General features: G+C 46.8%; 1 protein-coding gene across 1 annotated transcript in view; it reads right to left on the reverse strand.

The window, feature by feature from the left end:
• Positions 1–25,073, reverse strand: part of LOC121536970 (calcium/calmodulin-dependent 3',5'-cyclic nucleotide phosphodiesterase 1A) — a 72,518-nt gene that overhangs the window by 41,441 nt on the left and 6,004 nt on the right. The window lies entirely within an intron of this gene.

The raw sequence follows: 25,073 nt of genomic DNA on the forward strand, positions 1-25,073 counted from the left end.
TGCCTTGTCTCTCCATTAGATCAGAAAGGGTTAAATTAACTGTATAGACGGGTTGGTTGTTTAGCAACAAATCCAACGGGTGCGCAACTATGGGGCAAAACAGACAGGGTTGGCTTAGATTGTTGACAACATGTAAACCCTATTTAGTCTCCAATATTTACTGAAAACATAAATACATTTGCACAATGAGCACTTGTTGTCTCTCAAATACATTGTTACAGTTGTTGGTTAGCTAGCTACCAATTTTTTGCCATATTAGCATAGACGTGACATCAGTCAAAACACCTCAAAACAAGACATGGTCTCAAGAACAAGATTAAACTAACAGAAACGAGCCACTTACAATTTCCCACATGGCAGCTTCTTGTCATTGTTGCTAGCTATCTGGCCATCCAGAATCACAGCAACACACAGCCTTTTGCCCCATTGAAACATGCGCATCGTTTTCGTGCCGTTATCAGCTAACCCGTCTATATATCCAACCAAAACACCACACAAGTTAAGCAAATGTCTATGGACAGGTAATAACCTGACAAACAAATAGCCTAGCTATTTTAAAAACATGAAACCAAATCTCGATGTTTGGTTGTTAACTGAAATCATTAGAGGGAGCCTGAGGTACTGTACGTGAGACCGATTGAATGTAGGGGAATTGGAATTGGTAATTGCATTGCAACACTTTCATTCTGTGGCAGAATTGGTTGTAAGGAGGCATGGCGCTGCAGGGTCTGATCTAATCAAGAGGAGACGAGAGAGGAGCAAACAGTCAGTTCTGTTTAGAATAGACAGTCAACATCAGGGGATTATAAACAAAGGGAATGATAAGAGAGTGACATCCAATTCCGCAAAAGCAAGGACAGAATATTCGCTAGTGATTGCCTTTTATTTTTCAGACATTCTTGTAGTTATGGTTAAACAAGGGTCCTTCACATCCCTCTATATCGACAGGCTGATAGTGTCCTAATTTATATGGACAGAGACAGACTTATTTTCAGTGGCGTGGCAACCTGCCAACCACATACTGTATGTGTATAGAGTAGGGTTGGGAGGTATACCGTACAGTATATACTATATACCGGGGTATTTTGACATACCCTCAGTATGATTTTCCAATATCGTCAATACCTTTTTTTTTATACATGTGAATATTTGTACTTTTTAAATAAATACCTGCAGTCAACTTGTGCATCAGGCAATAGATAAAGCAGATTTCGTTCATCATTTTGCCTCTTAGATTATTTTTCATTATGAAGTTTACCGGTACTAGTTTCCCAAAACAGCTGTTTGAGCCAGTCACGTGTGTTTGTTTACAAAGAAGCACAATGAACAAAACTGAAGATTCGTGAGGTGAGTCAATCCTGCAGCGCAATTTAAGTGAGGTGTTCAAGTTACATTGTATGAAATTCACTAGTAATGTTTGCCAGTTATATATTTACATTTACATTTTAGTCATTTAGCAGACGCTCTTATCCAGAGCAACTTACAGTTAGTGAGTGCATAATTTATTTATTTATTATTATTTATTTATTTTTCATACTGGCCCCCCGTGGGAATGGTTATAACTATTAAATTAACTATGTAAGATGTGCCAAATAAATTATATCCATCTGGGATTTGCTAACTTGCTAACGTTAGCTAGCTAAGTGGCTAATGTTAAAATCATGTATAGTAACCCTAGGTGTAAAATACTAAATAATGGCTATTTCTCCTAAAGTTTTAAAATGTCAAGAGGAGTAAAACAAGGTTGTCATATCTATTTATTATGGTCATCGAAATGTTAGCTTTTAAACTCAGATCCAACAATAATATAAAGGGATTAGAAATCCAGGGCTTAAAAACAAAGGTGTCATTGTATGCTGATTTTCTTTTAAATCCACAACTTGAATACCTCCTCAGCCTCATAGAGGATCTAGATACATTTTCTAACCTCTCTGGATTACAACCAAATTATGATAAATGTACTATATTATGTATTGGATCACTAAACATTTTTAATTTTACCAATAAAATGGTCTGATGGTGATGTAGATATACTCGGAATACATACTTTGTAGAGCCACCTTTTGCAGCAATTACAGCTGCAAGTCTCTTGAGGTATGTCTCTATAAGCTTGGCACATCTAGCCACTGGGATTTTTGCCCATTCTTCAAGGCAAAACTGCTCCAGCTCCTTCAAGTTGGATGGGTTCCGCTGGTGTACAGCAATCTTTAAGTCATACCACAGATTCTCAATTGGATTGAGGTCTGGGCTTTGACTAGGCCATTCCAATACATTAAATGTTTCCCCTTAAACCACTCAAGTGTTGCTTTAGCAGTATGCCTGCTAGAAGGTGAACCTCCGTCCCAGTCTCAAATCTCTGGAAGACTGAACCAGGTTTCCCTCAAGAATTTCCCTATATTTAGCGCCATCCATCATCCTTCAATTCTGACCAGTTTCCCAGTCCCTGCCGATGAAAAACATCCCCTCAGCATGATGCTGCCACCACCATGCTTCACTGTGGGGATGGTGTTCTCGGGGTGATGAGAGGTGTTGGGTTTGCGCCAGACATAGCGTTTTCCTTGATGGCCAAAAGGCTCAATTTTAGTCTCATCTGACTAGAGTACCTCCTTCCATATGTTTGGGGAGTCTCCCACATGCCTTTTGGCAAACACCAAACTTGTTTGCTTATTTTTTTCTTTAAGCAATGGCTTAAGCAAGTACTTTTTTTCATTTCACTTCACCAATTTGAACGATTTTGTGTATGTCCATTACATGAAATCCCCCCCCAAAATCCATTGAAATTACAGGTTGTAATGCAACAAAGTAGGAAAAAACGCCAAGGGGGATTAATACTTTTGCAAGACACTGTATCCCGAAATAAATTATCTCACTCCAATACATTTTAATAGAAAGTTAGCACAAATAGATAAGATCTTGCTACCATGGAAAGGTAAATACCTGTCTATTCATGGGAAAATCACCCTGATTAACTCTTTAGTAGTACAGTGGGGGAAAAAAGTATTTAGTCAGCCACCAATTGTGCAAGTTCTCCCACTTAAAAAGATGAGAGAGGCCTGTAATTTTCATCATAGGTACACGTCAACTATGACAGACAAATTGAGAAGAAAAAAATCCAGAAAATCGCATTGTAGGATTTTTTATGAATTTATTTGCAAATTATGGTGGAAAATAGGTATTTGGTCACCTACAAACAAGCAAGATTTCTGGCTCTCACAGACCTGTAACTTCTTCTTTAAGAGGCTCCTCTGTCCTCCACTCGTTACCTGTATTAATGGCACCTGTTTGAACTTGTTATCAGTATAAAAGACACCTGTCCACAACCTCAAACAGTCACATTCCAAACTCCACTACGGCCAAGACCAAAGAGCTGTCAAAGGACACCAGAAACAAAATTGTAGACCTGCACCAGGCTGGGAAGACTGAATCTGCAATAGGTAAGCAGCTTGGTTTGAAGAAATCAACTGTGGGAGCAATTATTAGGAAATGGAAGACATACAAGACCACTGATAATCTCCCTCGATCTGGGGCTCCACGCAAGATCTCACCCCGTGGGGTCAAAATGATCACAAGAACGGTGAGCAAAAATCCCAGAACCACACGGGGGGACCTAGTGAATGACCTGCAGAGAGCTGGGACCAAAGTAACAAAGCCTACCATCAGTAACACACTACGCCGCCAGGGACTCAAATCCTGCAGTGCCAGACGTGTCCCCCTGCTTAAGCCAGTACATGTCCAGGCCCGTCTGAAGTTTGCTAGAGTGCATTTGGATGATCCAGAAGAGGATTGGGAGAATGTCATATGGTCAGATGAATCCAAAATAGAACTTTTTGGTAAAAACTCAACTCGTCGTGTTTGGAGGACAAAGAATGCTGAGTTGCATCCAAAGAACACCATACCTACTGTGAAGCATGGGGGTGGAAACATCATGCTTTGGGGCTGTTTTTCTGCAAAGGGACCAGGACGACTGATCCGTGTAAAGGAAAGAATGAATGGGGCCATGTATCGTGAGATTTTGAGTGAAAACCTCCTTCCATCAGCAAGGGCATTGAAGATGAAACGTGGCTGGGTCTTTCAGCATGACAATGATCCCAAACACACAGCCCGGGCAACGAAGGAGTGGCTTTGTAAGAAGCATTTCAAGGTCCTGGAGTGGCCTAGCCAGTCTCCAGATCTCAACCCCATAGAAAATCTTTGGAGGGAGTTGAAAGTCCATGTTGCCCAGTGACAGCCCCAAAACATCACTGCTCTAGAGGAGATCTGCATGGAGGAATGGGCCAAAATACCAGCAACAGTGGGTGAAAACCTTGTGAAGACTTACAGAAAACATTTGACCTGTGTCATTGCCAACAAAGGGTATATAACAAAGTATTGAGAAATGTTTGTTATTGACCAAATACTTATTTTCTACCATAATTTGCAAATAAATTCATAAAAAATCCTACAATGTGATTTTCTGGATTATTTTTTCTCATTTTGTCTGTCATAGTTGACGTGTACCTATGAACTTGCACAATTGGTGGCTGACTAAATACTTTTTTTCCCCACTGTATCCCAGTTTACCTATTTGCTTATGGTCTTGCCTATGCCTAGTGAACAGTTTTTTAAATTATATAAGTAAAAAATATTCAATTTTATTTGGAACGGCAAGCCAGACAAAATTAAACGGGCTATTTATATAATGAATATGAATTCGGAGGACAGAAATTATTAAATATTAAAGCATTAGACCTATCACTAAAAGCTTCAGTGATACAAAAGTTATACTTAAATCTGAACTGGTTCTCTAGCAAATTAGTAAGATTTTCTCACCCCATGTTCAAGAATGGCTTTTTTCCCTTTGTTCAGATTACAACCTCTCACTCTCAGTTATTTGAAAAGGAAATAATCTCCCAGATATCACTATTTCTAAAACAAGCCATAGAACGTTGGTTGCAATTTCAATTTAATCCTCCAGAAATGACAGAACAAATAATGCAACAAATATTGTGGTTAAACTCAAATATACTAATTGATTAAAAAAACATTATTTTTTGAAAAAATGTTTTAAAAAGGTATAATCTTCGTAAATTATATCATTGGTAGGACTGGTGGAGTTATGTCGCACATGCAGCTAACAAAAACATATGGAAATGTCTGCTCTACTCAAAATTACAACCAAATAATTGCATCATTTCCGCAAAATTTAAAGAGGAAAGTGGAAGGGGGGAAAAGTAAGGAACTTGTCTGTCGGCCCTGCATTAAAGACCATCATTGGTTAAAGAAAATTGTGATAAATAAAAAAGTATACCAGTGTCATTTAAGGACCAAAGGATTGACAGCTGTCCCATATAGATTGCAAGATAGTTAGGAAGAGATTTTTGACGTACCGATTCCATGGCAAATGGTTTATGAACTGATACGCAAAACGACGGCAGATTCAAAACTTAGAATTTTTCTATTTAAATTATTATAAAAAATTATTGCTACCAATAGAATGTTGCTGCGAAGAGACAGAATCATTAGATCATTTGTTTTGGTACTGTCCATTTGTAGCTTGTTTTTGGTCACAGGTCCAAGAATGGCTGAAGGATTGCAATATTTACCTGGAGCTAACCCTGCAGATAGCACTACTGGGTGATCTGAAAAGTCATAGTCAATCGATCAATAATATAATAATACTTTTAGCAAAAAAAATTGTTTACAATTTACAATCTGTAGAAACAATGAAAATAGAAGGGTTCAGAACTTTTGTGAAACATCACAGTACAGTTGAAAAATATATGGCAAATAGAAATCCAATATGGATGGTGTTAAGAGATAGATGGGAGGGGTTGAATGGAGCTGAAGGTTTGTACTAATAACAACTAATAACAACTAAATTACTAATGTAAAACATACTGTGTCCATAATAAGTATATATGTTATAGGTTGAGAACTTTTGTGAAAGAGCACAGTTTGAAAGATATGGCAAACCTTATGGACATCATGAAAATGATCGTAGAGGTTGAGGGTAGAGTAAGTTCAGGAGTAAAAACAAACAAAATATAATTATTGTAAAATTGACTGTGTCCATAAAATGTATATAGTATGTATATGGGCTCCCGAGTGGCGCAGTGGTCTAAGGCACTGCATCTCAGTGCTTGAGGCGTCACTACAGACCCCCTGGTTTGATTCCAGGCTGTATCACAACCGGCCGTGATTGGGAGTCCCATAGGGCGGCGCACAATTGTCCCAGTGTCGTCCGGGTTTGGCCGGTGTAGGCCGTCATTGTAAATAACAATTTGTTCTTAACTGACTTGCGCACTACCGGTAATGCTGTATACCCCGGAATGGCACAGGCACGGTATGAAGGTATGGAAATCTGGATGTCGCCCATCACTAGTATAGAGTTTGAGCAGATGCCAAGTTGTTCAAAGACATGCCCTCTATCAGAAACCAATTCAACACTATAGTTAAACCAACCATCGAGATCGACGTTTGCAGTAACTTCCATTGTTATTATGAAGGCCACATTCCTGAATATAATGGCTACACTTCACAATGATTGGCTGCCCATTAACAGCTGCCTATCATTGGAGAGTATGAAATGGAGGAAAAAATAGAAAGGAGAGAACAGCTGGTTGCCAGGAAACACCACAGCATAGTGAATCAACTAACCAATCTGCTGCTGCTGGGTCAGGGACATAGACTTACTGAACATACTTTACATATGTGCACAATAGAAGGTTATAGCTGGATTGGAGTCACAGTATAATCAAGTACACTCACGCACACACACACACACACACACACAACATAGGGTTTGGATTTGGGTGGAAAGGGTTCAAGGAGCTACTGAGCATACATGCACACAACAGAATACAGTGCATTCGGAAAGTATTCAGACCCCTTGACCTTTTCCACATTTTGTTACGCTACTCTGTGGAGCCTTATTCTAAAATTGATTCAATTGGTTGTTTTTTTCATCAATCTACACACAATACCCCATAATAACAAAGCAAAAACAGGTTTTTAGAAATTGTTGCAAATTTATAAATAAAAAAACTGACATTTACATAAGTATTCAGACCCTTTACTCACTACTTTGTTGAAGGACCTTTGGCAGCTATTACAGCCTCGATTCGTCTTGGGTATGAAGCTACAAGCATGTCACACCTGTATTTGGGGAGTTTCTCCCATTCTTCTCTGCAGATCCTCTCAAGCTCTGTCAGGTTGAATGGGGAGCATCGCTGCAACGCTATTTTCAGATCTCTCCAGAGATGTTCGATCGGGTTCAAGTCCGGGCTCTGGCTGGGCCACTCAAGGACATTCAGAGACTTGTCCCGAAGCCACTCCTACGTTGTCTTGGCTGTGTGCTTAGGGTCATTGTCCTTTTGGAAGGTGAACCTTCGCCCCAGTATAAGGTCCTGAGCGCTTTGGAGCAGGTTTTCATCAAGGATCTCCTCTGTACTTTGCTCCGTACATCTTTCCCTCGATCCTGACTAGTCTCCCAGTCCATGCCGCTGAAAAACATCCCCATAGCATGATGCTACCACCACCATGCTTCACCGTAGGGATGGTGCCAGGTTTCCTCCAGACGTGACGCTTGGCATTCAGGCCAAAGAATTCATCTTGTTTCTCATGGTCTGAGAGTCTTTTGGTGCCTTTTGGCAAACTCAAAGTGGCCTGTCATGTGGCTTTTACTGAAGAGTGGCTTCCGTCTGGCCACTCTACCATTAAGGCCTGATTGGTGGAGTGCTGCAGAGATGTTGTCCTTCTGGAAGGTTCTTCCATCTCCACAAAGGAACTCTAGAGCTCTGTAAGAGTGACCCTTGGGTTCTTGGTCACCTCCCTGACCAAGGCCCTTCTCCCCCGATTGCTCAGTTTGGCCAGGAGGCCAGCTCTAGAAAGAGTCTTGGTGGTTCCAAACTTCTTCCATTTAAGAATGATGGAGGCCACTGTGTTCTTGGGGACCTTCAATGCTGCAGAATTGTTTTGGTACCCTTCCCCAGATCTGTGCCTTGACACAATCCTGTCTCGGAGCTCTACGGACAATTCCTTCAACCTCATGGCTTGGTTTTTGCTCTGACATGCACTGTCAACTGTGGGACCTTATATAGACAGGTGTGTGCCTTTCTAAATCATGTCCAATCAATTGAATTTGCCACAGGTGGACTCCAATCAAGTTGTAGAACCATCTCAATGATGATCAATGGAAACAGGATGCACCTGAGCTCAATTTCGAGTCTCATAGCAAAGGGTCTGAATACTTATGTAAATAAGGTATTTCTGATTTTTATTTGTAATACATTTGCAAACATTTATAAAAACGTGTTTTCGCTTTGTCATTATGGGGTATTGTGTGTAGATTGATGAGGGATTATTATTATTATTAAATCAATTTTAGAATAAGGCTGTAATGTAACAAAATGTGGAAAAAGTCAAGGGCTGAATACTTTCCGAATGCACTGTAAATGAGATAGAGAGGGTTCAGGGAAAGGGTTTTGTGCACACAGAGACGTACCTACTGAGCATACATACTGTGCACACACAACAGGTATAGATGGAGAAGAGAGTCAAAGCCAGGGATACTAAAATGAAATGTAGTTTATAGCCACCTACCCTATCCTCTGCACAATCTGTAGACAAGCTGCATGTACTATGAATACATAATCTCTTCACGTTTTTACTGAGACAGCTTGACTGACAGTTGACTGTCAGAGGCACAGCTTGACTCATACGCTTGACCAAAAGCTATTACACTTGGAAACAAAATGTAGGAAGTGGCTAAAAGACTATCGGATATGATAATATGTTAGAGAGGGCTTGAGCGTAATCACTAAGTGCTTTAAGACAAGACATAGGGTTCAGGCACAGAGACTTATGGAACATAGTATACGTACTCTTTAAAAAAATACATTAAAAAATCACTTGAAAAAAAGAGTGAAAATAATAATAATAATTAACGTGAAATTTTTCACCTGACTGTCATGAGTCAGACGCAAGGTTTTCAGACGTGTGACACTTCACATGAATTTTTCACATGTGAACAAATCACATGTGAAAAATGTAATGTGGGAAAAAGAGACACGTGGTTTTCGCACACGTGTGAAGTTTCACATGGATTTTTCACAACTCACAAGTGGTTTCCCAACATTTCACATGTGATAAAATAAATGTAATGTGTACTTTTGTAATTGGCGGGACTAGAAACCGGGTCTCCCACAGGTATTCAACCAAGATGGCTAACACTAATTTTCAAGTCGCAGTGACCATGAGCAACCATGATCGACTCATGTCTGCTACACTTTCACATGTGCATTTACCCATTTTAATGTCAACTAGGGCTGTCAAACGATTTTAAAATGTTATCGAGTTTGTCGCAGGATTTGCTGTGATTATTCACGATTAATCGCAAATTCATAATTTGCTCAAATTGAGCTGTAATTTTAGATTTTATTTTACAAAAAGCATTACAAGAATATTGCCTTTTTTTGTTTTTGTCCAAGGTAATTGTCACGATCGTTGGTTAGAGAGGAGGACCAAGGCGCAGCGTTGCAGACGAACATACTCTTTATTTATGATAAACGATCAAAAACAACAAAACGATAACGTGACAGTCAATGGTCAAACACAAACCAACACGAACAAGATCCCACAACCACTGTGGGCAAACAGCCTGTTTAAATGTGGTTCCCAATCAGAGACAACCAGCCACAGCTGACACTCGTTGCCTCTGATTGAGAACCACACTGGCCAACATAGAAATGAAATACATAGATCTACACACCCTGGCTCAACATAACAGTGTCCCCAGAGCCAGGGCGTGACAGTACCCCCCCCTAAAGGCGCGGACTCCGACCGCGTCAACTAAATACCACAGGGGAGGGACCGGGTGGGCACTCCACCTTGGCGGCGGATCCGGCTCCGGACCTGATCCCCACTCCCTCTCCAACCCCCCAAAGTACCCCTGGTCCGGTCTGGCCCCGCTGGCCGGAGCTGGACAGCACACTGATGGAGCGGATTGCTCTAGCTCCGGCGTAACGCATCTGACCGGTGCCGGACCAGGCACCAGTGGAACAGGCACGGGCCGTGCCGGACTGACGACGCCCACCACTGGCTTGGTGTGGAGAACAGGCACGGGCCGTGCTAGACTGACGACGCACACCACTGGCTTGGTGTGAGGAGCAGGAGCGGGCCGAACCGGGCTGGCGGCGCGCACCATTGGCTTGGTGCGGGAAGCAGGAGCGGGCCGGACCGGGCTGACGATCGCACCCCTGGCTTGGTGCGTGGAGCAGGAACGGACCGGACCGGGCTGACGATCGCGCACCCCTGGCTTAGGTGCGTGGAGCAGCAACGGGCCGGACCGGGCTGACGATACGCACCCCTGGCTTGGTGCGTGGAGCAGGAACGGGCTGGACCGGGCTGACGACTCGCACCCCTGGCTTGGTGCGAGTGGCAGGAACAGGCCGAACCGGGCTGGCGACGCGCACCATAGGCTTGGTGCGGGGAGCAGGAACAGGCCGGACCGGGCTGATGATACGCACCCCTGGCTTGGTGCGTGGAGCAGGAACAGGTTGGACCGGGCTGGAGACTCGCACCATTGGCCTGGTGCGGGGAGCAGGAACAGGCTGGACCGTACTGGGGACACACACCACTGGCCCTACGCAGGGATCTGGAATGGGCCGGACCGGACTGGTAACACACCCCAGTACCTCTCGCCGTGCCTCTACACCTTCCATCCCCTCTTCGACCAGTGGCCCCCGTAACCTGGCGGCCTCCTCTGCCAACCCGCTGGGCCGCTCTGTCGCGGTCTCCTGCTGGCCCGTCGTCCACGGCGTTAGCCCCCCCCTAAAAAAATTCTGGCCGTCTCTCCTACCCGTGGACCAGGTCTCCATGTCCCTCGCCAGACTTTCGCCCTACTGCTTCCAAGTCCGGCCCTTCTCTTCCTCACCCGGCTTGACCCAGTCGAGGAGGCGAAGGAGATCTGCTAGAGATCTCCCTGGCGATGGCTCCTGGACACGCTGCTTGGTCCAGTCTTGGTGGGATCTTCTGTCACGATCGTTGGTTAGAGAGGAGGACCAAGGCGCAGCGTTGCAGACGAACATACTCTTTATTTATGATAAACGATCAAAAACAACAAAACGATAACGTGACAGTCAATGGTCAAACACAAACCAACACGAACAAGATCCCACAACCACTGTGGGCAAACAGCCTGTTTAAATGTGGTTCCCAATCAGAGACAACCAGCCACAGCTGACACTCGTTGCCTCTGATTGAGAACCACACTGGCCAACATAGAAATGAAATACATAGATCTACACACCCTGGCTCAACATAACAGTGTCCCCAGAGCCAGGGTGTGACAGTAATGGTTAGCACAATCAGGTAAATTGATAAAAACACTTTCTTTAACCTCAAAGTCAACTTGTTTTAACATCGTATTGTTGTTTCTATCTGTATAGATTATGTATTGTGAATGTTTTCAGTGTATTTTAAATGCTTTCAGACAATGTGTCCCAAAAAATATTGTGCACTAATATGACCAGAAGTTCAATTGAGTTAACTGATCAATTCTGACAGTGCAAATTTTAACATGTTAAAAAGGATAAATAAGGAGAAACAGAGCGCTAGCTTCTCTGTTCTTTTAACTGGGCTTCTTCCAATGGTCACTGACCAACGTATGAAGAAGATATGCGTAACAACAATCAGAATAGATTGCAACAATCCGAATGGATAGCTCAGAAATAAGAAATAAAAATGTTTTGAACACACTTGAATTGCTATACTCAGCTAGGCTAAGGCACCTTTTTACAGAATGGCATTACAGAATTTGCAATTCCATATGTGGAAAAATTGCTACTGCAACATGTTAACATCACCTTTTCGCATGTGAGGAGAATAACACTATTTCAACACCACATGTGAACTTACAATTCCACATGTGAATGTAAGATTTTCACATGTTGAGTTTTCTTACATCAGAAAGTGCCAATGTGATTTTTACATGTATTTTCTTAACATATGAAAATGCAATTCCATATGTGAAAGTGAGATTTTCCCATGAGAAAGAGCATATCTGATTTTCACATGTGAACGTTTTTAACATGTGAAACCACAAATTTCACGTGCAAATATGGTTTCAATGTGAAATTTAAGCTCAACGTGAAAAAATGTATTTTTTTGTAAGGATATGTAGGACAGAAGGTATAGCTGGAGAGAAGTCAGAGTCAGGGTTACAAAAGGATAAGTACTTAGTAGGTATGCATTATGTATCTGGGTCGTTCCACCTATTCGGTGCCTTTAGAGAAGTGTAACTTGGTCAAAAAAAACTTTGATTTTACCAAATTTTAACATTCTGTCATAAAGAGCACATGTTCAACTTAATAAAAAAACATATTTTCCCATTTCAAGAGACAATAAAATAATAAAAGAAAAATATAGTAAGTGCCTGTTAAGTTCCAAATAAAGTACTAGGGTTGGCCGTAACAGGGTTGACCGTAACAGGGTTGACAATTTATTCTTAACCTTTTACTGCAGTGGGCTAAATCAGGGTCAATGAGCTAAGATAAGGCAGAGATTTGCCTAGCACCATTTTGTATACACCTGGCCCTTCATTGGACACTGTGTTAACAAACCTCCAAACGAGCTTCAATGCCATACAACACTCCTTCCGTAGCCTCCAACTGCTCTTAAACACTAGTAAAACTAAATGCATGCTCTTCAATCGAACGCTGCTGGCACCCGCCCACCCGACTAGAATCACTACTCTCGACGGGTCTGACCTAGAGTATGTGGACAACTACAAATACCTAGGTGTCTGGTTAGACTGTAAACTCTCCTTCCAGACTCACATTAAGCATCTCCAATCCAAAGTTAAATCTAGAATCGGCTTCCTATGTCGCAACAAAGCCTCCTTCACTCATGCTGCCAAACATGCCCTCGTAAAACTGACTATCCTACTGATCCTTGACTTCGGCGATGTCATTTACAAAATAGCCTCCAACACTCTACTCAGCAAATTGGATGTAGTCTATCACAGTGCCATCCGTTTTGTCACCAAAGCCCCATATACTACCCACCACTGTGACCTGTACGCTCTTGTTGGCTGGTCCTCACTACATATTCGTCACCAAACCCACTGGCTCTAGGCCATCTATAAATCACTGCTAGGCAAATCTCCGCCTTATCTTAGCTCATTGGTCACCATAGCAACACCCACCCGTAGTATGCGCTCCAGCAGGTATATCTCACTGGTCATCCCCAAAGCCAACACCTCCTTTGGCCGCCATTCCTTCCAGTTCTCTGCTGCCAATGACTGGAACGAACTGCAAAAATCTCTGAAGCTGGAGACTCTTATCTTCCTCACTAACTTTAAGCATCAGTTGTCAGAGCACCTTACCGATCACTGCACCTGTACACAGCCCTTCTAAAATTAGCCCACTCAACTACCTCATCCCCATATTGTTATTTATTTTGCTCATTTGCACCCCAGTATCTCTATTTGCACATCATCTCTTGCACATCTATCATTCCAGTGTTAATACTAATTGTAATTATTTTGCACTATGGCCTATTTATTGCCTTAACTCCATAACTTGCTACATTTGCACACACTGTATATAGATTTTCTGTGGTATTTTTGACTTTATGTTTTGTTTTACCCCATATGTAACTCTGTGTTGTTGTTTTTATCGCACTGCTTTGCTTTATCTTGGCCAGGTCGCAGTTGTAAATGAGAACTTGTTCTCAACTGGCTTACCTGGTAAAATAAAGGTGAAAAAAAAATTGAGATTGCATAATCTGTGGATCTGTTGGGGCGGTATGCAAATTGGATTGGGTCTAGGGTTTCTGGGATAATGGTGTTGATGTGTGTCACGCCCTGGCCTTGAGAGACCGGTTGTCTTTAGTTGGTTTGGTCAGGGCGTGAGGATCTATGTTAGTATTTCTATGTTTAGGATCTAGATGTGAATTTCTATGTTTGGCCGGGTGTGATTCCCAATCAGAGGCAGCTGTCGCTCGTTGTCTCTGATTGGGGATCATACTTAAGTAGCCTGTTTGCCTACCTTCGTTGTGGGTTCTTGTTCCGTGTAGGCTTGTATGTGTATAGCCGGAGGACTTCACGTTACGTTGTTTCTTGTTTTGTTTGTATGTTTATTGAGTAAATAAACATGTACGCTTTTCACGCTGCACCTTGGTCCGACCCGTCTCTCAACGATCGTGACAGAAGATCCCACCAAAAACGGACCAAGCAGCGTGCCCAGGAGCAGCAGACACCCTGGACACAGGTGGGGAAGTCATTTTGGACTTGGGAGGAGATATTGGCAGGTAAAGGACCCTGGGCGAAGGAGGAAGCCCAGGCAGGAGAGGATCAACGGCGACATCAACGGTGCCGGCCGAAGAGGAAGCCCGAGAAGCAGCCCCAAGAAAAACATTTTGGGGGGCTCACGGGGTGGACGACGAGGCAGCAGGAGGCCAGGAAAGGGCTGACTAGAGAGGAGGAGGCCGCTATTCTAGAGGTCCTCCAAGACCTGCGGATCGAGAGTCTGAGAGAGGAGGCCACCACGTTACGGGGGCTGTTAGATCAGAGGGAGCAGGAGGTATCCGTTCAGAGGGAGGCGCTACAGGAGGCTCAAAGGGAGAAGGAAGTAGTGGAGGTAAGGAGAGAGGAGCTGGTCAGGCAACAGAAGGAACCTAAGTCGCCAGTGTCGCATGCACAGCCCAGTGCGTCCTGTGCCAGCGCCCCGCACGTGTCGTGCGAAAGTGGGCATCCAGCTAGGACGGGTTGTGCCGGCTCGACGCTCCTGGTCTCCAGTGCGCCTTCACGGTCCAGTATATCATGCGCCAGTCCAACGCACTGTGTCGCCAGTGCGCGTTCACAGCCCAGTGCGTCCTGTGCCAGCGCCCCGCAAGTGTCGTGCGAGAGTGGGCATCCAGCCAGGACGGGTTGTGCCAGCTGTACACTCAAGATCTCCAGTACGCCTCCACGGTCCAGTATATCCTGCTCCGGTTCTACGCACTGTGTCACCAGTGCGCCTCACCAGCCCGGTAGGCCCCGTACCTGCCCCTCGCACCAAACTAGTGGTGCCTGTTGCCAGCCCGGTACGCCCTGTACCTGCTCCCTGCACCAAACCAGTGGTGTGCGTATCCAGCCCGGTACGGCCCATGCCAGCTCCTCGCACCAAACCAGTGGTGCCTGTCACCAACCCGGTACGCCCCGTACCTGCTCCCCGCACCAAACCAGTGGTGCGTGTATCCAGTCCGGTACAGCCCATGCCAGCTCCTCGCACCAAACCAGTGGTGCGTGTATCCAGTCCGGTACGGCCCGTACCTGCTCCCCGCACCAAGCCAGTGGTGTGTGTTCCCAGTCCGGCCCGGTCCGTTCCTGCTCCTCCCACCAGACCTGTGGTGCGTGTTCCCAGTCCGGCAAGGCCCATGCCCGTTCCACCGGTGCCTGGTCCCGCACTGGTCAGCTGCTCCGCTCCGGAGTCAGAGCAGTCCGCTCCACCGGTGCCTAGTCCAGCTCCGGTCAGCGGCTCCACTCCGGAGCCAGAGCAGTCCGCTCCACCGGTGCCTATTCCAGCTCCGGTCAGCGGCTCCACTCCGGAGCCAGAGCAATCCGCTCTACCGGTGCCTGATCCAGCTCCGGTCAGCGGCTCCATTCCGGAGTCAGAGCATTCCGCTCCACCGGGGTCCAGTCCAGCTCCGGTCAGCGGCTCCACTCCGGAGCCAGAGTAGTCCACTCCACCGTTGCCCAGTCCAGCTCCGGTCAGCTGCTCCACTCCGGAGTCAGTGCAGTCCGCTCCACCGGTGCCCAGTCCAGCTCCGGTCAGAAGCTCCACTCCGGAGCCAGAGCAGTCCGCTCCACCGGTGCCCAGTCCAGCTCCGGTCAGCGGCTCCACTCTGGAGCCAGAGCAGTCCGCTCCACCGGTGCCCAGTCCAGCTCCGGTCAGCGGCTCCACTCCGGAGCCAGAGCAATCCGCTCTACCGGTGCCTGATCCAGCTCCGGTCAGCGGCTCCATTCCGGAGTCAGAGAATTCCGCTCCACCGGGGTCCAGTCCAGCTCCGGTCAGCGGCTCCACTCCGGAGCCAGAGTAGTCCGCTCCACCGGTGCCCAGTCCAGCTCCGGTCAGCGGTTTCACTCCGGAGCCAGAGCAATCCGCTCCACCGGTGCCCAGTCCAGCTCCGGTGGTCTAGAGTTGTTATTTTCCTCTGGTTGCACATTTAACATGTTGGTAGAAATTAGGTAGAACAGATTTAAGTTTCCCTGCTTTAAAGCCCCAGCCACTAGGAGCGCTGCCTCTGGATGAGCGTTTTCCTGTTTGCTTATGGCCTTATACAGCTCATTGAGTGCAATCTTAGTGCCAGCATCGGTTTGTGGTGGTAAATAGACAGCTACGAAAAATATAGAAGAAAACTCTCTTGGTAAATAGTGTGGTCTATAGCTTATCATGAGATACTCTACCTCAGGCGAGCAAAACCTCGAGACTTCCTTAGTACTAGATTTCGTGCACCAGCTGTTGTTTACAAATATACACAGACCGCCACCCCTTGTCTTACTGGAGTCAGCCGTTCTATCCTGCCGATGTAGCGTATATCCCGCCAGCTGTCCGTTATCCATGTCGTCGTTCAGCCACGACTCGGTGAAACATAAGATATTATAGTTATTAATGTCCCGTTGGTAGGATATCCTTGATCTTAGGTCATCCATTTTGTTTTCCAATGATTGTACGTTGGCTAATAGGACTGATGGAAGAGGCAGCACTCGCTTGCCGTCGGATCCTTACAAGGCACCCCGACCTACGTCCACAATATCTCAGTCTCTTTCTCATGCGAATGACGGGGATTTAGACCTTGTCAGGTGTCTGTAGAATAACCTTCACGTCCGACTCGTTGAATAAAAAATCTTTGTCCAATACGAGGTGAGTAATCGCTGTCCTGATATCCAGAAGCTCTTTTAGGTCATAGGAGACGGTGACTCACCCAGGAGTCAATATTTGAAAGTCTATTGCTACAATCAAAACCATTAACTAACATGATCTATTCATGAAGATTCCTAAGAATTATTTGGTTCATCAACCACATTGACCCTGTGTTAAAGCAGCAGAGAATGGACATAACTCCATGCGATCGGCGCAACTACACAGTTCACAACTCCCTTAATAACAGACTGCTCTCTGACTCATTGGCCAAATATTGTACCCTCTAATCTCTTGTGGACAAACACACGTAACATAGGATGGTATCGCAGCGTCTGTCAACAGACTGTGGGATGCGACAACTAAAGAGGAACTTTGTTCCGGTGCACAGATTTTTCCGTCACAAATAACGATTTCACAGGTTTGCATCTTTACAATTTTGGAAGGGGAGAGGACATTTGTCCAATGATTTGTCTGAGAATTTCCATTTAAGGCGGTGGAGACTTTGCTAGTCTCGTTATTAACTTTTCTCATACATCTCCCCCTAGAAGCATCTGACGCAATTACGCAAGATTTTTGTTCTGGGTTTCTGAGACGATGTAATTGCTACAGTTCTGTTGAATACAGAATAACAACGTCTCTGCAGTTCAGTTCTGTTGGAACTGGCTCTACATACTGCGTTGAATACTACTGCAGAGTTCTGTATCATTATATTTCTACACACTTCACAATCCACACCCACCCTTACATCTCAGACAGACAGACAGACAGACAGACAGACAGGTAGACAGCGCTGTGCTGAGGGCCTGACTCTTTCCAACAAGGGCCATTGTGGAAGAGCACCTCTCTCTGAGCATGTTGCATAAATGCAAGCTTTCAACAGTAGACTGCATAATGCGTGTGTTTGTGTTTGTGTGTGTGTGTGTTTGCATGCATGTGTGTGTGCCTGCATGTGCGTGTCTCCCTGTGTGTTTGTGTGTGTGTGTGTTTGTGTGTGTCTGCGTGTGTTTGTGTGTGTTTGTGTGTGTGTGTGTGTGTGTGTGTGTGTGTGCGTGTGCATTCGTGCGTGTGTGCTCTTGAGAGCCACTGACCCCACCAGAGTTCATCCATACAGTATGAAAGGGATGCAACAAGACTCTCTAAACCCACACAGTACTGTATAGCATGAATATAGTATTTAAACCCACGTACAGTATAGCTTCAACAAGAGCCTCACATGTTTTATCCTGTAGATCAGGGATAGGCAACTTTGATGGGGGTGGGGGCCACAAAAAATCTGAACTCATCATGAGAGGCCGCAGTGGCTCGCAGGTCAGCGTACCCACATTCATACCCACACATGCCCACATCCATACCCCCCCCTCCCCACCTTGCAAGCAAAACAATTTAGTGGTCCCCCTCTTGACAGCGGAGAGAAACATTTTTGTTTAAGAGGAATTTTCTGCAATCGAGGAAACAGTTTGCTGCAATTCTATACATTTTGCCATGAGGTGGAGAGAAATGTTGGCAGGTTTTTATGATATCTGAGTAAGAGTGACTAACAAAATCAATGAGGGCGCCCCGGTCGGTAATTCGACCATGATTACTACAAGTTTAGATAGCTGGCTAGACTAATTTACCAATAAAACAATTTTTGCTGACATGGGGTAATTGAGTGACTGTCAGTGACTGACATAAAAGGAGAAAAACTGCTGATGCACAACCAAATTTCGAAATTGCACCTTGTGTATTAGAATATTCTAACTCTCAGCAGTAAATTGAGACCCCGACTGAGTTCCCCCCCCCCCCAATTTTTTTTTATTATATATTAATTTTTTCTTCGTTTTTGGAAATTGATCCGCAGGCCTTCAAAATGGGGGCTGTGGGCTGGCAGTTGCCCAACCCTGCTATATATACTAGGCTTGGGTGGTATACCGTATATACAGTATGGAAACAGCCACGGATGGTTTTTCAATACCGTCAATACCGTTGATGTCACGAGTTACAAAGCCAGAACCCAGAAGCAGACCAGGACAAGGTAAGTTGAAACGAAGGTGAGTGTTTATTTACAAATTCAAGAGTGATGCTGAATAATCCAGGGAACAGAGCGGGCGGCGTTGATTAGTTGTTGGGGGTGCAGTGGTTGATCCAATCATGGCTCGGCAGCCGCCGACCACCAGGCAGAGGTTGGATGAAGGTTCCGGACGAGTGACTGCAGATGGAACAAAACGGAGGTAAGTAAACAACAAACCAACAAGGTGCAAAACAACAAAACTAACGCTAGACGCTCTAAGACTGATACTCTGATAAACCTACTGTTCATGGCTAACGATCCGGCAGGGAATGGATGTTAGGCCAGAGCCTAAGAAGGGTGATGATCAGGACCAGGTGTGCAGATTGCTGATGGGATGCAGGTGCGGAAATCAAGAGAGCTCCCCGGAGCGTTCCAGAACCCTCGGGAAACTGGAGATCACGAGCAGAAAAACTAGTCCACAGACAGGACCCGACTCAGACTGCCGGGATCGTTACAGTACCCCCTCCGACGAGACGCCACCGGGCGGACTCCCGGAGCGCCAGGATGGAGGCGGTAGAAGTCACGGATGAGGTCAGCATCTAGGATCTGTCGCCGCGGAATCCAACTCCTCTCTTCAGGACCATACCCCTCCCAATCCACGAGATACTGGAAACCCCGGCCCCGCCGTCTGGAATCCATGATGCGTCGCACCGTGTAGGCAGGACCACCTCCGATCATCCGAGGAGGAGGAGGAGGAGGCGGAGGAGGCAACAGAGGACTGAGGAAAACAGGCTTGAGGCAGGAGACATGAAAGGTGGGATGGACTCTGAGCGTCCTCGGGAGTTTGAGTCGAACTGCCACCGGATTGATCACCTTCTCCACCACAAACGGACCAATGAACTTCGGTAACAACTTCCTAGACTCAGTCCGTAAAGGAAGATCCCGTGTGGCCAACCAGACCCTATCTCCGATGGTGTAGGTGGGAGCGGGGATCCGGCGACGATTCGCCTGGAGCTGATACCGGTCCGAAACTCTAAGGAGTGCCTTTCTGGCCCGATGCCAGGTCCGGTGGCAACGACGAATATGGGCCTGAACAGAAGGCACTGAGAGCTCCTTCTCCTGAGAAGGGAACAAGGGAGGTTGGTAGCCATACAGGCACTGGAAGGGAGACATCCCAGTGGCAGATGTAGGGAGAGTATTGTGGGCATACTCAACCCAAGGCAACTGAGAGACCCAGGAGGTGGGGTTGGAAGAGGCCAGGCAGCGTAGCGTGGATTCCATCTTCTGGTTGGCTCTCTCCGCCTGACCATTAGATTGGGGGTGAAAACCAGATGTGAGACTGACTGTAGCTCCAATGGCCAAACAGAAGGACTTCCAGACAGCAGAGGTAAACTGAGGGCCACGGTCGGAAACGATATCACTGGGCAACCCGTGGACCCTGAAAACCTCCCTAACCAGGATCTCGGACGTCTCCGAGGCAGAGGGAAGCTTGGCAATTGGCACAAAGTGGGCGAACTTGCTGAATCTGTCCACGATAGTCAGAACGACCGTGTTCCCCTCAGAAGCGGGCAACCCAGTGACAAAGTCCAGGGCCAGATGCGACCATGGTCGCCGGGGAATAGGAAGGGGGTGAAGTAGTCCAGAGCTGGGCCGATTGGTACTCTTATTCTGCGCACACACTGGACAGGCAGCAACATAACCCCGAGTATCCTCGGCCATGGCAGGCCACCAAAAACGTCTGCGAAGAAACGCCATCGTCCGAGCCACGCCAGGGTGACAAGCCATCTTGCTGGCGTGGGACCATTTGAGGACCGCAGGACGAACCGACTCAGGCACAAACAACCGACCGGGTGGACCCGTTACCGGGACCGGGCTGCGTCCGAAGAGCCGCCATCACCTCCTCCTCAATCTTCCACCTAACAGCTCCCACGACGCAGTTCCGGGGGAGAATAGTCTCGGTCTTGGACCCACTCTCCTCCGTCTTGGAGAACATCCGAGACAAGGCGTCCGCCTTGCCGTTCTTAGATCCAGGTCGGAACGTCAGGGAAAAATTGAATCGTCCGAAAAACAACGACCACCTGGCCTGATGGGAGTTGAGACGTCTAGCCGATTGCACGTAAGCAAGATTCTTGTGGTCAGTCCAGACAATAAACGGCTGCTCCGCCCCCTCCAACCAGTGGCGCCACTCCTCCAAGGCAAGTTTCACCGCGAGAAGCTCCCGGTTACCCACATCGTAATTCCTCTCCGCAGGCGAAAGGCGACGAGAGTAGTAGGCGCAGGGATGGAGTTTACTGTCCGTGGAGCATCGCTGCGACAGGATGGCGCCAACTCCCACATCAGACGCGTCCACTTCAACGGCGAACTGACGGGCCGTGTCCGGTTGAGAGAGAATCGGTGCGTTGGTGAATCGCCTCTTCAAATCCAGAAACGCTCGATCCGCCTCCGGATTCCACTTGAAGCTCCTGATACTGGAAGTCAAGGCCGTTAACGGAGCGGCCACACGGCTGTAATCCCGGATGAATCTGCGGTAGAAATTCGCAAACCCCAAAAATCTCTGGAGCTGCAATCTCGTGCCGGGCTGGGCCCATTCCAGAACCGCTCTAACCTTCTCCTGGTCCATCCTAATCTCTCCCCTGGAGATGATGTACCCGAGAAAGGATGTCGTGTGGGCGTGAAACTCGCACTTCTCGGCCTTCACGAACAGGCGATTCTCCAACAATCGCTGCAGAACCTGCCGGACATGCTGGACGTGGTCGGAAGGTTCCTTCGAGAAGATCAGAATGTCATCCAGGTAAACAAACACAAAGAGACCGATCATATCTCTCAGGACGTCGTTCACCATACTCTGGAATACCGCTGGAGCATTGGTCAGTCCAAACGGCATCACCTGATACTCAAGTGACCCATCGGTGTATTGAAACCCGTCAACCACTCGTCTCCCTCTCTGATCCGGACCATGTGATACGATTGCGTAGGGTCTAGCTTAGTGAACACCGTAGCACCCTGTAAGGAGTCGAAGGCAGAACTCATCAAGGGCAGGGGGATACTTGTTCTTGACCGTGATGTCATTCAACCCCCGATAATCAATACACGGTCGAAGAGAGCCATCCTTCTTACCCACAAAGAAGAATCCTGCCCCCAGGGGTGATGACGAGGGACGAACGAGACCAGCAGCTAGGGACTCCTTGATGTAGGTCTCCAAAGCCTCACGTTCAGGGCGGGAGATACTGTATAACCTTCCCTTGGGGTAGACAGCTCCAGGGAACAGGTTGATGGCACAATCATATGGTCGGTGGGGAGGGAGTGACAGAGCCTTCTGCTTACTGAACACTTCCCCCAAATCGTGATATGTCTCGGGAACCAGGGACAAATCTGGGGGGTTTAGCCTCAATCACCTGACTGGGAACCGAATGGGGACAGGCAGTCTTGAGACAGTTAGCATGACAATCAAGGCTCCAACTCGTTACCTTGCCCGTCACCCAATCGAACGTGGGATTGTGTTCCTTCAGCCAGGGGTATCCAAGGACCAGAGGAACATGGGAAGACGGCAGAATGAAGAATGAAATCATCTCCGAATGATTCCCCGACAACAGCATCTTAACGGTTCAGTCCTCATCGTGATACGTGCCAGACTACTGCCGTTCAGAGTGGTCGCTTCAATGGCTTCCGGCAATTGCTCCTTGGAAAGCCCCAGCTGTTCCACCAACTCGGCATCAAGAAAGCTTCCATCGGCACCTGAATCGATAAAAGCGTTAATCGCTAAGCTCTGATTCCTGTTCACAAGGGTAGCCGGGAAACGGGGTCTGACAGAGGTACTGAGAGGTTGAAACTGGCTCGCTAAAAGTACTCCCAACTTTAGCGAGCCGGGCAGTTTGACGACCGCCGGGAACAAGTGGAGATGTAATGTCCCGAGCTACCACAGTAGAGGCAGCAGTTGGTCTTACGTCTATGTTGACGCTCCTCCTTGGTTAACCCGTGCCGCCCCACTTGCATGGGTTCAGAATCGGGAGAGAGGACCTCTCCACTAATCCTTTGTGGTGGAGAATGATCGCCGTGTTCTGGTCCACCACCCGACCCGACTGGGAACTGAGAAGCTGATCGATTGGACGGACCCCATTGCTTCTCCCTCCTTCGCTCTCGGACTCGATTATCCACCCGAATAGACAAGGCTACCAAGCTGTCCAGGTCACTAGGCTCCGGATAGGAGATCAACTCATCCTTGAGCTGCTCCGACAGACCCTGGTAAAAGGCCGCTTGCAGAGACTCCTCATTCCACCCACTCTCCACAGCCAACGTCTTGAACTCGATCACGAAGTCGGCCACGCTGCGAATTCCTTGGTGAAGCGAAAACAGGCGCCTAGCTGCGTCCCTCCCTCGGACGGAATGGTCGAAGAGCTTCCTCATCTCGGCCGTGAACCCCTGGTATGAAGCCATGCAGGGGTCTTGTCGTTCCCAAACGGCTGAAGCCCACTCCAGCGCTCGACCACGCAGCAACTCAATCACAAAGGCTATCCTAGCCTTGTCTGTGGCATAAGAGTAGGGCTGTAGATCGAACACTAACCCACACTGCATAAGGAAAGAACGGCATCTTCCCAGCTCCCCCTCATATTTATCCGGCGTCGGAACCTTGGGCTCACGGAAGGACACAGCTCCAGACGCGGCAGGCGAGATGGGTGAAACCGGTAGTGGATCCTCCACCGGAAACTTGCGCTGGTTCTGGACCTCCGTCAGACCGGTAGAAAGGTTCCGAACTGACAACGCTATCTCCTGTAGTGCCGTGCTATGTTGTCCCAACATCTTCTCCTGATGGGAAATGGCATGGCGAACAGAGTCCAGGTCCGCTGGGTTCATTACTGGCCGGATCGTTCTGTCACGAGTTACAAAGCCAGAACCCAGAAGCAGACCAGGACAAGGTAAGTTGAAACGAAGGTGAGTGTTTATTTACAAATTCAAGAGTGATGCTGAATAATCCAGGGAACAGAGCGGGCGGCGTTGATTAGTTGTTGGGGGTGCAGTGGTTGATCCAATCATGGCTCGGCAGCCGCCCGACCACCAGGCAGAGGTTGGATGAAGGTTCCGGACGAGTGACTGCAGATGGAACAAAACGGAGGTAAGTAAACAACAAACCAACAAGGTGCAAAACAACAAAACTAACGCTAGACGCTCTAAGACTGATACTCTGATAAACCTACTGTTCATGGCTAACGATCCGGCAGGGAATGGATGTTAGGCCAGAGCCTAAGAAGGGTGATGATCAGGACCAGGTGTGCAGATTGCTGATGGGATGCAGGTGCGGAAATCAAGAGAGCTCCCCGGAGCGTTCCAGAACCCTCGGGAAACTGGAGATCACGAGCAGAAAAACTAGTCCACAGACAGGACCCGACTCAGACTGCCGGGATCGTTACAGTTGAAACTATTTTGAAATTTTTCAATACATTTGTGAATATTTGTAGCATATTTTTAAGTAAATACCTGCAGTCAACTTGTGCAATACATTAGGAGATGAAGCAGATCGCGTTCTTCATTTCATCTGTCACATTACTTTACATTATGAAGCTTCCCATAGTTCCCAAGAAAAGTTGAGCCAGTCACATGTTTGTTTGTAAATAGCACAACGGGAGAATGTGGGAGCTGTGTATGTGGTTTAACTTGCTAGTTAGCTATGTAAGTGGCTGAATTAATAAGGAGACAGGGCATCATATAGTGTTAGCTTTCTGCAGTGTTTGAGAAGCATTTTGGATGTGTTATCTGTACAGCTGCCACTATCTTGATTTTCTTGCATTTTTTTCTCCTCTCCGTTCTTTGCCCCTCAGTCTGCTCCTCCCCCCTCTTCTCAGAGCAGAGCAGGCAGGCTCGTTGCCCTAGCGACTCCAGACTCCATACAGACACAGCATGTACACATGCTGCTCCATAGCCAGTACTGTTCTTCCTTCAGACAAGCATGCATCAAAACTTGCGTTTCTCTCATTCATATTCGCATGTAAATGTCCAAACTCACCAAAAAATTACATTCGGTAGCTACTACCTATATACGTATAACTTTCTGAGCTGGATTGCCTGTCTTTGCAATTCGTTTATTTTCGTTTGCGCTTGTTAGCAAATTTAGCTAGCAGTCTTTATGGAAATCTGCTAGTACTTGTGCTAATTTGCTAGCATTCTGGTAATAGACACCCAATGGGCTTTTTTTAGTTTTGTGTTTT

This window comes from Coregonus clupeaformis, chromosome 23 (genome assembly GCF_020615455.1).
Source record: "Coregonus clupeaformis isolate EN_2021a chromosome 23, ASM2061545v1, whole genome shotgun sequence".
NCBI classification, from domain to species: domain Eukaryota; kingdom Metazoa; phylum Chordata; class Actinopteri; order Salmoniformes; family Salmonidae; genus Coregonus; species Coregonus clupeaformis.